This window comes from Callorhinus ursinus, unplaced genomic scaffold (genome assembly GCF_003265705.2).
Source record: "Callorhinus ursinus isolate GAN/ISIS: 27379988/994484 unplaced genomic scaffold, GSC_fseal_2.0 scaffold31, whole genome shotgun sequence".
In the NCBI taxonomy this organism is placed as follows: Eukaryota; Metazoa; Chordata; class Mammalia; order Carnivora; family Otariidae; genus Callorhinus; species Callorhinus ursinus.
In genome coordinates, this window is record NW_027397093.1 from 6,661,842 (window position 1) to 6,675,974 (window position 14,133).

The following is a 14,133-nucleotide window of genomic DNA, read 5'->3' on the forward strand; positions in this document are numbered from 1 at the left end:
GCAACATATTTTAAGAAAAAAGAAAAAGAAGAAGATAACAGGAGAGGAAGAATGAAGGGGAGTAAGTCAGAGGGGGAGATGAACCATGAGAGATGATGGACTCTGAAAAACAAACTGAGGGTTCTAGAGGGGAGGAGGGTAGGGGGATGGGTTAGCCTGGTGATGGGTATTAAAGAGGCACATTCTGCATGGAGCACTGGGTGTTATGAACAAACAATGAGTCATGGAACAGTACATCAAAAATTAATGATGCAATATATGGTGATTAACATAACAATAAAAAATTTAAAAAAATTCAAAAAAAATATAAGACATAAAATTAAAGTTCTGCACAATAAGAAACAAATAAAGAAAACAACAGAAAGACAAGGGAAATAACAAATTTAAGGAAAATGTTTTGCACTTAAAAAAAAAAAAAACCAACCCAGTGACCAGTAGAGAAACTCAAATGATATAAACAGGCAGTTATAGAAAAGGAACGGAAGGTTTTACCCACACTAAGATGCTAGAGTCGCCAATTACAAATACAGAGATGTCAACATGTAAAACGACCTGCTCTGAACCAGAAACTCACCTTCTGGAAATTTATTTCCTGGGCAGAGGCACACTTATGCCTGTGTGAAGGGACAGGGACATGGATTGTACTGGGGCATTCTGTGATAACAAACCTCTAACTAGCCATCCGCAGCAGGCTGGTGAAGTGAATCAGAACAGATCCGTACAATGAACACTCTATAGCTATTGTTACAATTAGCCAGTTCTATATATGGGCATACGAAATGATCATCATTCTTGATCAAGGTATAAACTGTGTATTTACTAAGCTAACATCTTTTAAAAAAAGCTGTAAACAGACGAACTTGGTGGTGTATACGCGTGCACACACACACACATACACACACACCATCCCTGGAATGATAAACAAGAAACTTGGTGACACTGGTTGTCTTTGGAAGGAAAAACTGGTTATAGACATGAAGCTTACTGTTTATATTTGCATTTTTTGGCCACATGCATGTACTGCCTATTAAAAAAACAACTTTAAAAAAGGTCCATTCAGGTGGCAATTTCTGAGCTCACTTGAGGCCAGGGCTGTTCTTCCAAGATTTTGAACACCTCACACAGGCTCTATTCAGCCGCAGGCAGCCCGGCTCGGAACCTGGGGTTAGCACTACTGCATTTATTTATGCACCACGGGACTCAGACCCAGAGGGTCCACTTGCATTTCCCCGCACGGGGCAGGACCGCGGGGCAGCCTCAGGCTGCTCCCAGGGTGATAGCACGCATTCCCAGGAGGGCTTTGCAGACTTCCCAGCAGAAGTCAAAAGCTGTCCCTTGGCAGTGAGCCCCTGGGTCTTCCCCTTCCCCCGAGAACACCCCCGGTCTGGCCCTCCCCTGAGAGCAGCCTCATCTCCCTACCACCTCCTCTGTGCAGTACCACTCCCTTCTCTGTCTCGGAGCTCTTTTCAGAACCCAAGGCCTCAGCTGTGGTCCCGGCAGAGCAGAGGGCAGGGCCGGACCACATGTCCCCCCTCCCCGGCTCCCTGGGTTGGGACACGGAGCGTCCTGGGCACGCAGCCCTGGTGCGGATCCTGTCCAACTCCTCCCTCGCATTCTGCCTGCTGCTCAGCCCGCTGAGGTGTCTGGACATTCCAACGTCAAACATCTTAGCGCCCAGCTTTGTTTGGTACGCGTGACATCTGCTTTCTTCCAAGTAACTGGTAGGAAAAGGGCCAAGGACAACAGTCCTGAACTGTCACGGCCAACCACACCCAAGCCCAACAGCGGCAGGTGCAGCCATGCAGCCGGCACTCGGGCCCCTAACTCTACCCCGAAGACGCCACACGTTTCCCCATCAACTCCACGACAGTGTACAGAGGGCCCGCGTCAGATGAGGATTCGAACACACGGCCCATGCCTAGAGACCCCCGGTTTACCCGCCTAGTAATGCCTAGGAGGACAGCCACGGAAGCTGGATGACCTGGGGTGCCCTTGGGGTGCACCATCCCTACCCCCAGTGCCTACCCAACTCGGAGGCTGCGGGGATTCGGCTCTCCGACTCACAATGTCTACCTGCTTTCCCCTTTCTCAACGTTAAGAAATCTGCTCATCGTCCAGTCTTCAGCTACCTTCGGCCACCAACAGGGCCTGCTGTACCGGGTGAAGTTGTTCCTGGCACCATCCCTGCTCGGAGGTGAGCTCAAGTAGGCTTCTAGGGGCTCCGCACCTTGCTCTCCCCTCCCCACTGCCTGCCTGGCACTCGCTCTCCACCACAGAGGAGAACACAGTGAGTTATAATCCAGCAGATCTGCACTCTCTTTGGTGTCCACAGGTATCATGACACCTTCTGCACTGACCAAGGCTCTCCTCCTGTCCGTCAGCAGTTCTGGCAGGCCGGGGCATATCGCCCATTCTGAGGTGGCTCTGGTCCGGACACTGACATGGGGACTCACTGGAGAGAGCGTATTCCACACGGTAGACAGCTGGCCTCTTTAGGGATTATTCCAATTTTTAGAAACCAGCCTCTGGGGCACTTCCAGCCTCCAGTCCTGCCACTCTGGGGACTGTGTGGCACAAACACCACCCCTGCTTCCCCACTAGGGCCATCCCCCTGCTGCTAGGCACTCGATTTCATCCAGCTGTGGCCCTCTGGCTTCTCAAACTTCAGTCCGCGAAACAATCACCTATGGGACTTGGTAAACCTCAGATTGCTGGTTATCTTCCCCACAGTCTCGGAATCGGTAGGTTTGGGACAGGCCCCCAAATCTGCATTTCCCACACACTTCCCGGTGGCGCTGATGCTACTTGACTATGGACCACACTTTGGGTGGCACTGCTTCATCACGCGTCAGAATCACCTGGACAGCTTGCTGAAAATGCCTATGCCCCGGCCCCAGTCATTCTGGGCCCTTCAACCTGGGCTAGGCCAAGGATTCTGAAATTTAAACAAGCACCCCTTCCCCACCCCCAGTGATTCTGATATAACTGATTCTGTGCTCCACACTCCAGGAAACACTCCTTCCTTGTAGGTACTGGGACACTTTCTTGCTTATATTATCCAGCCTTTATTCCCAGTAGTCAGCTCTGAGGACAAGCACCAAGACCTGGGCATCCCGGGACCCCATCAGAACCAAGCCTCAGAGTACCAGGTGAATGTTGAAAGTATATGGCAGCTATACAGGGGACTTCTCAAGGGCCTGTTTCTTCAAGCTGTGTATACATCTGCAAGTATAACTGTTAAATTTCAAGGGCTCCACAAGTGGGCAGTAGCCAGAGTCCTCAAACACAGGAATCTAGAAATGCCGTGTTGACAGAAGAGGCAGAATCATCCAGAACAAGAAGAACCTTACTCCTCCCACTCACTCATCCCCCTGCCATAACGGAGAGCCCTGTCGTTTCCCCATCTCAACCAGGGGAGATGGAGACGGGGGGTTCAGGAAGGCTGGGCTCCGCACACCTCCTGGAGTCCAGCCTGACTTCCAGCACATGAAAGGGAAAGGATGGGTGGGTGGTGGCAGTGCTATGCCTGGCACAAGGATACAGAAGTATCCTCCCCAGAAGGCTGGTGCGGGACCCAGAGCGTGCAGCAGGCTGAAGCTGAGTGGAGGCTGAGGCCTGGAAGCATCACCCGAGACCTCCCGCCCCTCCATGCCCAGCAGCAAACCAAGCAGGCCCAGGACTAGAGTGGGGGCTATTGTGGGATGATCCCTCCACTGGCCTTCCCCAGCCTCGGGGCTGTGGAGTATTCATTTGTGTATTCATTCTATCTATCTATCTATTTATTTATTTGACAGAGAGAGAGATAGCGAGAGCAGGAACCCAAGCAGGGGGAGTGGGAGAAGCAGTCTCCCCGCTGAGCAGGGAGCCCGATGTGGGGCTTGATCCCAGGACCCTGGGATCATGACCTGAGCCGAAGGCAGACGCTTAACGACTGAGCCACCCAAGATCCCCTTGTGTATGCATTCTTTAATATTAAGACCTCAATCTGTTTGATACAAGAATTTAAATATAGAGTTTAAGTCATGCACCTCAGATGATTCTCTGGTGATACATTTTATTTATTTTTTTTTAAAGATTTTATTTATTTATTTGAGAGAGAGAGAATGAGAGATAGAGAGCATGAGAGGGAAGAGGGTCAGAGGGAGAAGCAGACTCCCTGCTGAGCAGGGAGCCCGATGCGGGACTCGATCCCGGGACTCCAGGATCATGACCTGAGCCGAAGGCAGTCGCTTAACCAACTGAGCCACCCAGGCGCCCTCTGGTGATACATTTTAAAAATAAAAATAAGAGGGGCGCCTGGGTGGCTCAGTCGTTGAGCGTCTGCCTTCGGCTCAGGTCATGATCCCAGGGTCCTGGGATCGAGCCCCACATCGGGCTCCCTGCTCGGCCGGAAGCCTGCTTCTCCCTCTCCCACTCCCCCTGCTTGTGTTCCCTCTCTTGCTGTGTCTCTCTCTGTCAAATAAATAAATAAAATTAAAAAAAAAAATAAGAGAAGACAAGCCACCAACTGGGAGAAAAAGTTTACAAAAGACCCATCTGATCAAGAACTGTTATCCAAAATATAGAAAAGAACTCTTAAAAACTCAACAGTAAGAAAAAAATCTGATTTAAAAAATGGGCAAAAGACCTGCACACTTCACTGAAGAAGACACACAGATGGCTTCTGAGCACAAGAAAGATGCTCCCCATCAGACATCATTAGGGAGTTGCAAATAAAACAATGAGATCAAGTCCCAACCAGTGATAATACCAAATGCTGGTGAGGATGCAGTGCAACCAAAACTCTCACTCACTGCTGGTGGGAATGCAAAATGGTACAGACCCTCTGGAAGACAGTCTGGCGGTTTCTTACAGAACTAAACACATTCTGGGGCACCTGGGTGGCTCAGTCGTTAAGCATCTGCCTTCAGCTCAGGTCATGATCTCAGGGTTCTGGGATCGAGCCCCGCATCGGGCTCCCTGCTTGGAGGGAAGCCTGCTTCTCCCTCTCCCACTCCCCCTGCTTGTGTTCCCTCTCTCGCTGTCTCTCTCGCTGTCAAATAAATAAATAAATAAAATCTTTAAAAAAAAAAAAATCTAAACACATTCTTACCATATGATCCAGCAGTCCTCGGTATTAACCCCAGTAAGCTGGAAACTTGTCCACGCAAAAACCTACACACAGATGTTTATAGCACCTTTATTCATAAAGGTCAAAATTTGAAAGCAACCAAGAAGTCCTTAAGTAGGTGAATGGATAAATGCCCAGATGAAGAAATATTCAGTGTTAGAAAGAAGTGCATTATCAATCCATGAAAAGACACACAGGGATCTGAGGTGAAAATGAGAAAAGGCTACATACTGCATGATCCCAACTCTCAACAGTCTGGAAAAGGTAAAACTAGTCACTGGTAAAACCATCAGTGGTTTCCAGGAATTACAGAGGAGGGAGGGATGAATAGGCAAAACACAGAGGGTATTTTTTAGGCCAGTGAAACTATTCTGTATGCTATTAAAATGGTGGGTACAGTAGTCAAAACCATGGAACATACAACACCAGAAGTGAACCCTAAGGTCAACTATGAACTCCGGATGTGTCCATGTAGATTCTTCAATTGCCACAAATGTACCCCTCTGGTAGGGGTGGTGATGATGGATATTGATGGTGTTCATAGTAATGTACTTTCCACACCATTTTGCTGTGACCCTGAAACTGCTCTAAAAAAATAAATTACATTTAAAACTAAAAATTAAAAAAATAGAATAAAGAATAAAATAAAAAGATTAGAACACACTGTAGGGAAATTCAAATACAACCAGAAAGGCACAAAGTGAAAACCAAAGGTCTAACCCTCTGCCCAAAGGTCGCCACTGAGCAGTTTCTAATGTGTAATTCAAGACCCCCCCAAACACACACATAAATGCATGTGCGTGTATCTATGGTTTATGTTAGTTCACATGTGTATACAACTGTTTTAAAGCAAGAGATTTATTTGCTTATCTGCAAACTCTCCTCACTCCAGTACCAGGCTAGGCTTGGGCAGACTCAGGGGTAATTAATGGTACACATTCCTACCTGGCATTGCTCCTGGCACTGTTCGGGGAGATGAAGAGTTAGCCCGCCCTCAGCCAGTCTGAGCAGCTCCTGGCCTTCATATACTGCCTTGGGAGTGGTGGGCATTCCTCCCCAGGTCACTGGGCTGGATAAAAGGAGGCAATGACCCAGACAGGTTGCGAATGAGGCCCAAAGCAAGACAGAAACATCTACTTAAAGTAATCCACTTCCTTCGGGCACCTGGAAGGCTGAGTTGGTTAAACCTCCAACTCCTGATTTCAACTCAGGTCATGACCTCGGGGTCATGAGATGGAGCCCCGTGTTCGGCTCCATGCTGGGCACGGAGCCTGCTTAAGATTCTCTCTCCATCTGCCCCTCTCTCTCTCTCAAAAAAAAAAAAAAAAAGGGTAATCCACTTCTAAGAATCTCCTATGGAAAAGGATCCCAACCAATGACCTGGAGCCGGGTCCGTATCTCCCCAGACCTTGCTATCCCATGGGCATGAAGGGGGTGGGGGTTGGAGGGGGCTTTCCCCTCTCAGGCCGTGTCCTTCCTTTTGTATTTTAGGACTCCTAAAGGGGACACCTCTTTAGGTTTTTACCCCAATCCCAGGTTTATAGGCTCCCAAAATGTTCCTATTGGAAAGGACCTTAAAGGTTGTCTAATTTCCAACCCCCTTAGTTTTGCAGCTAAAATACACCGGGGACACTGTTTACTCAAGCCCCACACACACTAGGGAGAACGTCATGGTAGAACTCTGCCTGCCGCCTGCTTTCTCCTAACAGAGCCACGCTGCAAAACCACCTGAGCTGGGCTGGATTGTCTGGTGGTCCCAGCCAGTCCCACCACAGGTGACCTACCATAAGACCCCTCCTCCCAGGGCAGAAGGAAGTGCAGTAAATATGCTTCGAACTAGGGTTTGCCAAGGCCATTCCTCATGGCCAGGAGGTTCCAGAGATCCTCAGGTGCCTAGGCTCACACCTCTTCCCTGTCCCCACACCTACAGGGTAGGAGGGAAGCCAGGCATAGCCAGAGTTCTGCCACATACAGTCACTCAGAGCTGGCTCAGCAATAACCTGGACCCCCATCCCCAACTCAACCTTGGCAAGCAGAAACAAGCAGCTTGATGTACAGCTCAGTGCTTCCTGAACTGTGTTCTCAGACACCAGCTTAACATCTTGCAAGCTGAGAATTTAGAGGGATGCAATTTAAAAGGATAGAGAGATTAGTTGTCCAAAAACTTTGGAAAGTGCTGCCTACTACATCCCCTCCCCAAAGGGCCAATTCATAATAGCATGGTAAAGGCTCTGAGAAGTCCTGTAACAAAGGAGCCTGCTTAACTTTATCCCCAAATTTCTCCAGCTTATTAGGCAATCATAACAATAGTTAACATTTATGAATATGAAAACTTTACTAGGTGCTAGGCACTTTGTTAAGTGCTTTACATGGAATTCAACCTTACAACAACTCTACAAAACAAACACTAAGATTATGATCCCCTATTAGAGATAAGGAAACTGAGGTAGGGAGAGATTATGGAACTCATCCAAGGTTACAGGTAGTAAATGAGCCAAGATTCACACCCAGGCAGCCAGGCTCCAAAGCCCAGGACTTTCACCCCTATGCTATACTCTACTTCCTCATGGAGCTCACTGGCCCCAGAATCCAGTACCTCAGAAACTGAAAAACACCGACGATGGAATAGCCTGGGATTAGGAATCAGGACATCAGGCCTCACTGTGACCCCAGGTACTTCATCAACGGCATCAAAGTTCTTCCCACCATCATAGGGTGGTGGGAAGAACATTAACTCTGCAGCCAGACCGCACAGGTTCAAATCCCAGTCCTGCTCTCTACTAGGTGTGTGACCTTGGGCAGGTTACCTAACCTTTCTGGGCCTCAGTTTTCCACAAGTGTAAAATGCAGATAGTAATAATTAAATATCAAATATGTTCTCCTAATATTACTTAACCTTTCATGATATCTGTTTCTCCAGGATAGAATAGCAAACAGGACTAGAGGGCCATTTGCTAATACTCGGGATGAGAAACACGAGGGCAGTGCGGGGAGAGGATGTGGAGTCGGGGAGTAACACCAGAGGTGGGGGCAGAGGGTGTGATGAGGGGAACCCAGCCCCCCACCAGCTCATTCTCCCACACCACACCCAGCCCTGGAGCAGTAGGTCCTGGGAGCGGCTGTGGTGGATGCTCCCATCTTCCCAAGGGGTAGTCCAAGGGGGAGTCCACCTACAGGGAACTGGCAAAGTTTTCTTTCTTTCCCTTCTGCATGCCTGGGTGCCCGGGGGCCCGGTCCAAGCCCCAGGAATGGTAGGGGCCAGGGAAGCCGAGGCAAGAAGCGGATGGGGCAGCGGGAGGTCGGTGCGCGGGGAGAATCACCTCTGAAAAGGCCTCTTGGAGAAGAAACTGCCCGCGAGGAGGGATCCAGAGAAGCAGCCCCCTCGTCCCTGCACAAAGCTCCAGCCAGCGGGCACCCAGGCACCTGCTGTCGGCACTTCTACGGGGAGGAGCGAGGCGGGAGTGACCACTTTCACACACCAGTCTGTGCTCGTGGGTCTCCCTCCCACCCCTCCACAGCACAGCTCTCCCACAAACCTGGCTCCTTCCTGTTCATGGGAGGGTTCCCCCGACACCACACCAAACTGGCTTCCGGAAGGGCCGGAACTTAGTCAAAGGACAATCCCAACTTGGGATTTCTGAGCAATGGAAAATGAAGGTGAACCCACACATGGTGTCAACATCGGCTCACACCCAAGCCCAGAACGTGACGAGGCCTCAGGCCTCGGTCCTTGCAGATGCCAAGGTTCTTGTGACAGACACAGTGGCAGTGACAAGTCCAAGTTGTGGTCAGGCCCTAAGGAAACAGCCCCCACCCCAAAAAGGGAAATTGTGGGTTATGTTTCCAAGTGCAGTGCAGGCCAAGGAGAGACAGGTCTGTGTCTGTGTTTCATCACTTCCACCTGGGGAAGACTGCTCCCAGTGACACCTTGGCAGAAGGGGCTTCTCCCAAGACCGCCTGAGAAGCGAAGCAGGAGGGGCCGGCAGATGTTAACCAGTGCCGGGGGTGCCTGAGCCCTGTTGGCTGCCCCCTTAGCTCTCAAGTCCCTCCCTTTCCCACCAAGTCCAGCCCAAGCGCCCTTTCTCCAGGATCACCTGGGCCCCCGGGGGTGCAGCACCTCCACGCCCTGCAGCGGTCACTGTCTGTACAACACAACTTTCAGTGGCTTCGCCCAGAGGGAACTGGGGGAGCTCCTTCCCTGGACCCCTCCCTCCTCTGGGTGGGGAAAGGGGTAGCCAAGTGGCTCATCTCCGGTCATGCAGTCTAAGCATCACCAACATCCAACCCCAGATACTCTGCAGGGCCTTCTACCGTCAATGACTCTCTCTCCCACACTCTAAACCTATTCCCCTTCATCACAACAACCCACGCTCCCCCCCCCCCAAGAGCCACAAATATCACAGGACAGTCACAGGAAACTTCTCGGCTCTGCTGTATGCATTTTACCCACAGCCCACACAGCTCTGATAGCATCTTCTAACACTGCTGCAGAGGAACTAGGGTGACACACAGGGTTTCAAGTCCAAGGACGATGATTCCAAGTCCAGCTCTACCACCTGCTGGCTATGTGGCCTTGGACATGTTGCCTGACCTCTTTGAGCCTTCTTTGCTACCTGTAAAATTGGGGAAGGCACATCTATCTATCTTACTAAGTGGCTGTGAGGACTGGATACACTGACACACACATATAAAGCTACCCACCATGGAGTGTATCAGCATATACAGTAGTAGGTGCTCCGTTAGCTTTAACTGATTCCCTCAGAAGCATTAGCTTGGTCTGGGTCCTGGCTCTACCACTTGCTATGTGACCTTCCAGGGGTAACTGTACCTCTCTAAACTTCTATGCTGTCTGCAGAGATATGACTAGCCCACCTGCCTTGGAGTTATATGAGGACTGAATGAAGTAAAAAAAAAAGAAAAAAAAGAAAAAAAAAAGAAAAAATCTTTGTCAAGTATGGGACAGCTCTCTTAAGTCTGTGGCCAACTCACACAGTGCTGGTCTCTCCCAAGTGGCCAAAGAGGACAGGCTCTGATGTCTGGAAAGGGTCACTCAAGATCCTGGACATACACCCAAATTGTTCAGTGTCTGGGATCAGGTGTCCAGCCCACACAGAAGTATGCCTAACCAACTATACGATTATGGGGTGTCTCAGGACAATGCTGGTAAGGAGAAGGGGGGGAGGGGAGGGCTTTTCAAGGCCTGAGATCAGGGCACCATCAGGTTCCTTGAGGAGGTCCTTCAAAAATATCCCAGGTGTGCCTAGGGGGCGGAGTCAGTTGAGCGTCGGACTCAGTTTTGGCTCAGGTCGTGATCCCAGGGATCATGGGGTCAAGCCTAGTGTTGGTCTCCATGCTCAGCATGGAGGCTGCTTGGGGTTCTCTCTCCCTCTCCCTCTCAAATAAATAAAAAAAAAAACTTAAAGAAAAACTATCCCAGACAGTCTACACCCTGATCCCCCCGAGTCTAGGAACATGTGACTGACATGCCAAAGGGACTTTGCAGGTGTGGTGAAGATTGCCAATCTTGAGATGGGGAGGGTCTCCTAGACCATCCAGGTGGGCCCAACCTAATTACATGAGTCCTTTCCCGAGCAGAGATCCCTTCCTGGTTGGTTAAGGATGAAAAGAAAAAATGAGGAGGAGAGATCTGAAGCATAAGAGGGATTCCAACCGTGGAGGAAGCGGCCACGAGCCAAGGAATGCAGATGGCCTTTAGAAGCTGCAAAAGACGAGGGTGCATTCTCCTCCAGAGCCTCCAGAAAGGATACCACCCCACCCACAAACACCAGGAGACACGTGAGACAAAAGTGTCAGACAGAAATGTGTGGTGAACAGCTCAGCCGCTGTGGCAAACAGTACGGCAGGTGCACTTACCCGATAGCAGGGCCCCGAACCTATGGACACCACAGCTTGCAGCAGCAGTATTTATAAGGGCCAAAGGTGGAAAGCACCCAAATGTCCATCCAAAGGGATAGATAAACAAAACGCGGTGTAGAACACAGAAGAGATTACTATCCGGCCTTAAAAAGGAAGGAGATTGCAACAGGTGCTACGACAGGACATTGTGCGGAGAAATCAGTCCATCACGGACAGACAAACACTGTGTGATTCCACTCCTGGGAGGTGCTTGGAGCAGCCCAATGCAGATGGAGAGGACTGTGGTGGCCGGGGGTGGAGAAGAGGGGGGTCTGGGGAGCTTCTGTTTCATGGACAAAGCTTGAGTTGAGGAAGATGGAAAAGTTCTACAGATGGGTGCTGCTGATGGCTGCACAACAGTGTGAATGTCCTTGGTGCCTTGGAACTACACGCTTTTTTAAAAAACGCTGAAAATGGTAAATTTTATATTATGTATATTTTACCACCAAAATAAGTTGTGTGATTCTAAGCCACTAAGTCTGTGGTAATTTGTTATGGCAACAACAGAAAACTAACAACGACAGTGATCTCCTTCCTTCCAGATCTTTCTATGGTGTTCTCTCTGAAAAGGCCTCTGTTCTCCTTGTGTAAAAGAGCGGAGCGTAAGTCTACGTAACCCAGGAGGCTTTCTTTGACAAGGGAAGCAATAAACCACCAAGACCACAAAATCAACTATTCCAACCGAGAAAGGAAGGACCAGGTGCTTGCCTCTCCTGCAGGTCTGGGAATAAAAGCTCAATAAAGCTTTGCTCCCTTGTATTATCCGTCAACACGAATCACCATGGTGAGGCTCGGGGCTGTGAGAGATTGTGTGTGGCCAGGCCAGACACACCCAGCCAGCAATGCAAATGCTCTGGGGAGGGCAAAGGTTGGCAGTGTAGTCTACACAGGCGGGGCAATCACACCCCAGTCGGCCAGGACCACGCAGCTGGGGCACGGGAGCTCACTCTGCCCTAGCAATGACTCAGTTCATTCCTACCCACGCCACCTCGGCTCTCATTTCACAAACGGGGAAACTGACAACCAGAGAGGAGGAAGTGACATGCCCAGGTGACACAGCAAGATCCTAAGAGGGCTGGCTCAGGACCCCCCACTTCCTGTCCCCAGAATAAGAGCTCACTGTCCAAAAGACAGGATGCCAGCCAGTCACCACATCTACAGGGGTCCGTCCCGGTTTTGCGGGGCCTGGAGCTCATACGATTTTTGGGGGTCTTCTTCAAGAAAATGAATATACAACATTGCTAGGACTCTGCAAATTCACTGCTAGGACCCCTCCCTGGCAAGTGAGGTGGGGGGGGGGGTCTCCTGAAGCTGAAGCTTACATTCCATTATCTTCATAGTAATTCCACTTCAGGGCTCAGACAGGCACCCAGGGCTGGGCTAGGCTACCTGGGGAAAGAAGAGGAAAAAACAAAGTCCTGGCCTGCAGCAGGCTTTCCCTCTGCCTGGGGACATAAATACAATAGAGCAGTTGCAGGAAGTTACCCACAAGGGGTTTAAGAGCCATTCCTAGGAAGAATGGAGATTATGGCAGAGATCAGGAAATGCATTCTTTGGGAGAGGAAGGTGGGAGAAGAGTCTAGAGAACTGGCTTCTCTCTGATGGGTTTTGACCAACCTAAGGCTCTTCTGAGCATCTTTGTCCCTCACTTATTAAATGGGGGAGCCTGCGAGGGGTCCGTGGTTGTGGACTTGTGCTGCCCAGAACCTGGGGCTCCATGAGGGTTTTGAAGTTCACATTTATTTCCGGGGGGGGGGGGGGGGGGGGGGTAAAAAAGCGCGGGACCTGACTTAAATTTTTTTTTTTTTAATGGAAAAATAGGAGATCTGGCAACACAGGTCCAATACTTCCTTGGGGTAACACACAGCTAGGGGGGCAGCGACTACCCCTTCAGCTAGGCGTGCCTACTTCAGCTGCCCACCGTCCCAAGCTGGGCTATCCCTGCAGGCACCTGCATGTGTAGTCAAAGGGACAGATGACATCACCCAGGGCACTGCCAGTTAAGAGGCAACGATCCATCCGAAAGCCCACAACCTGTCACAGGCCCTCTCTCACAGTGAATTGGGGTAAGAGGGGTGACGGGTAGGACCAGGATGGAAGGCAGCAGGGAGGGCCTGTTCAAATGGCTTGGGAGAAGCTCAGTCCCTTCAAACCTGTAAGACACGAGAGAGTATCTATTCCAGTACCACCTGGCTGAGGCCCCCCAGCCTCACCTAGAGTCTCCAGGAAACCTTTCCTTCAAATAACACTTACCAGCAGCTTCTCTTCTAAGGGTGACAAAGTCCCCGGCCAACCTTTTGCTGCTGGAAGTGGAAAGATACCCTGAGCCTACAGATCACAGCGGAGAAGATTCTCTTTCAGATCTCAGGCATGGGCTTACCCCTGTGCAGTAATCCTGTGCAGGGGGGATCTAAGCTCTGCCAAAGGGCCCTGGGCCAAGAGTTACACTGTGCCACGGCAAGAAAATGGCAGGTCCCTGGACGTGTATGTGATGGAAAGAATCACAGGAACTACATGCTTGTGGCTCAGTCAGGGTGTTATCCTGGCACTTTCTATCTTCAGGACTTCTGCTCAGTCAGTTCCCTCTATCCGGTCTGTCTTCCTTGGCTCCTTTATGCCTTCCTTAAGCCTATGTCAATTTTGGCCTTCCTTTGGCCAAGATAGAGCCCCACCTCCTTCAGGAAGCCCACCCTGATCTCTCCACCCCTAAAGATTGCTCTTCCTGGAACTTATCAGCACTTAGCCTAAAATGTTTTCTCTATCCTCTAGTATACAAACAATACTCCCCTTTTCCCAGGACCTATGATCGAGACATGTATTACCTCATTATATATCACCTCATTCATCTTCACAATGCTCCTACAAGATAGATACGATCACCTCAAGGGAACCAGGACTCAGAGATGATACTGACAAGCCAGGGTCACACACCCAACTGGTGTCAGAGCCAGAATTATGATCTCCTAGGCCTCTCAGTGCAAGAGGCAGAACCCAGGCTGTAGGACAGGCCTCTCCCCCTCCTGCCACTGGCTAGCACAGGGCCGGGCACGGTGACAGGATACCAGTGGACCCTGATTCATCTCTTCCGCATCCTGGGTGGCACCTGT

General features: G+C 50.2%; 1 protein-coding gene across 2 annotated transcripts in view; it reads right to left on the reverse strand.

The window, feature by feature from the left end:
- Positions 1-14,133, reverse strand: part of ANXA11 (annexin A11) — a 49,151-nt gene that overhangs the window by 25,497 nt on the left and 9,521 nt on the right. Inside the window, exon 1 of one of the 2 annotated variants that reach the window (XM_025850362.2) lies at positions 10,985-11,007. The exons of the other annotated variant lie outside the window; for it this stretch is intronic. The gene's annotated coding sequence lies outside the window, so the exon portion shown is untranslated. Of the gene's footprint in view, positions 1-10,984; positions 11,008-14,133 lie in introns of those variants that run through there. 2 annotated transcript variants of the gene reach the window in all.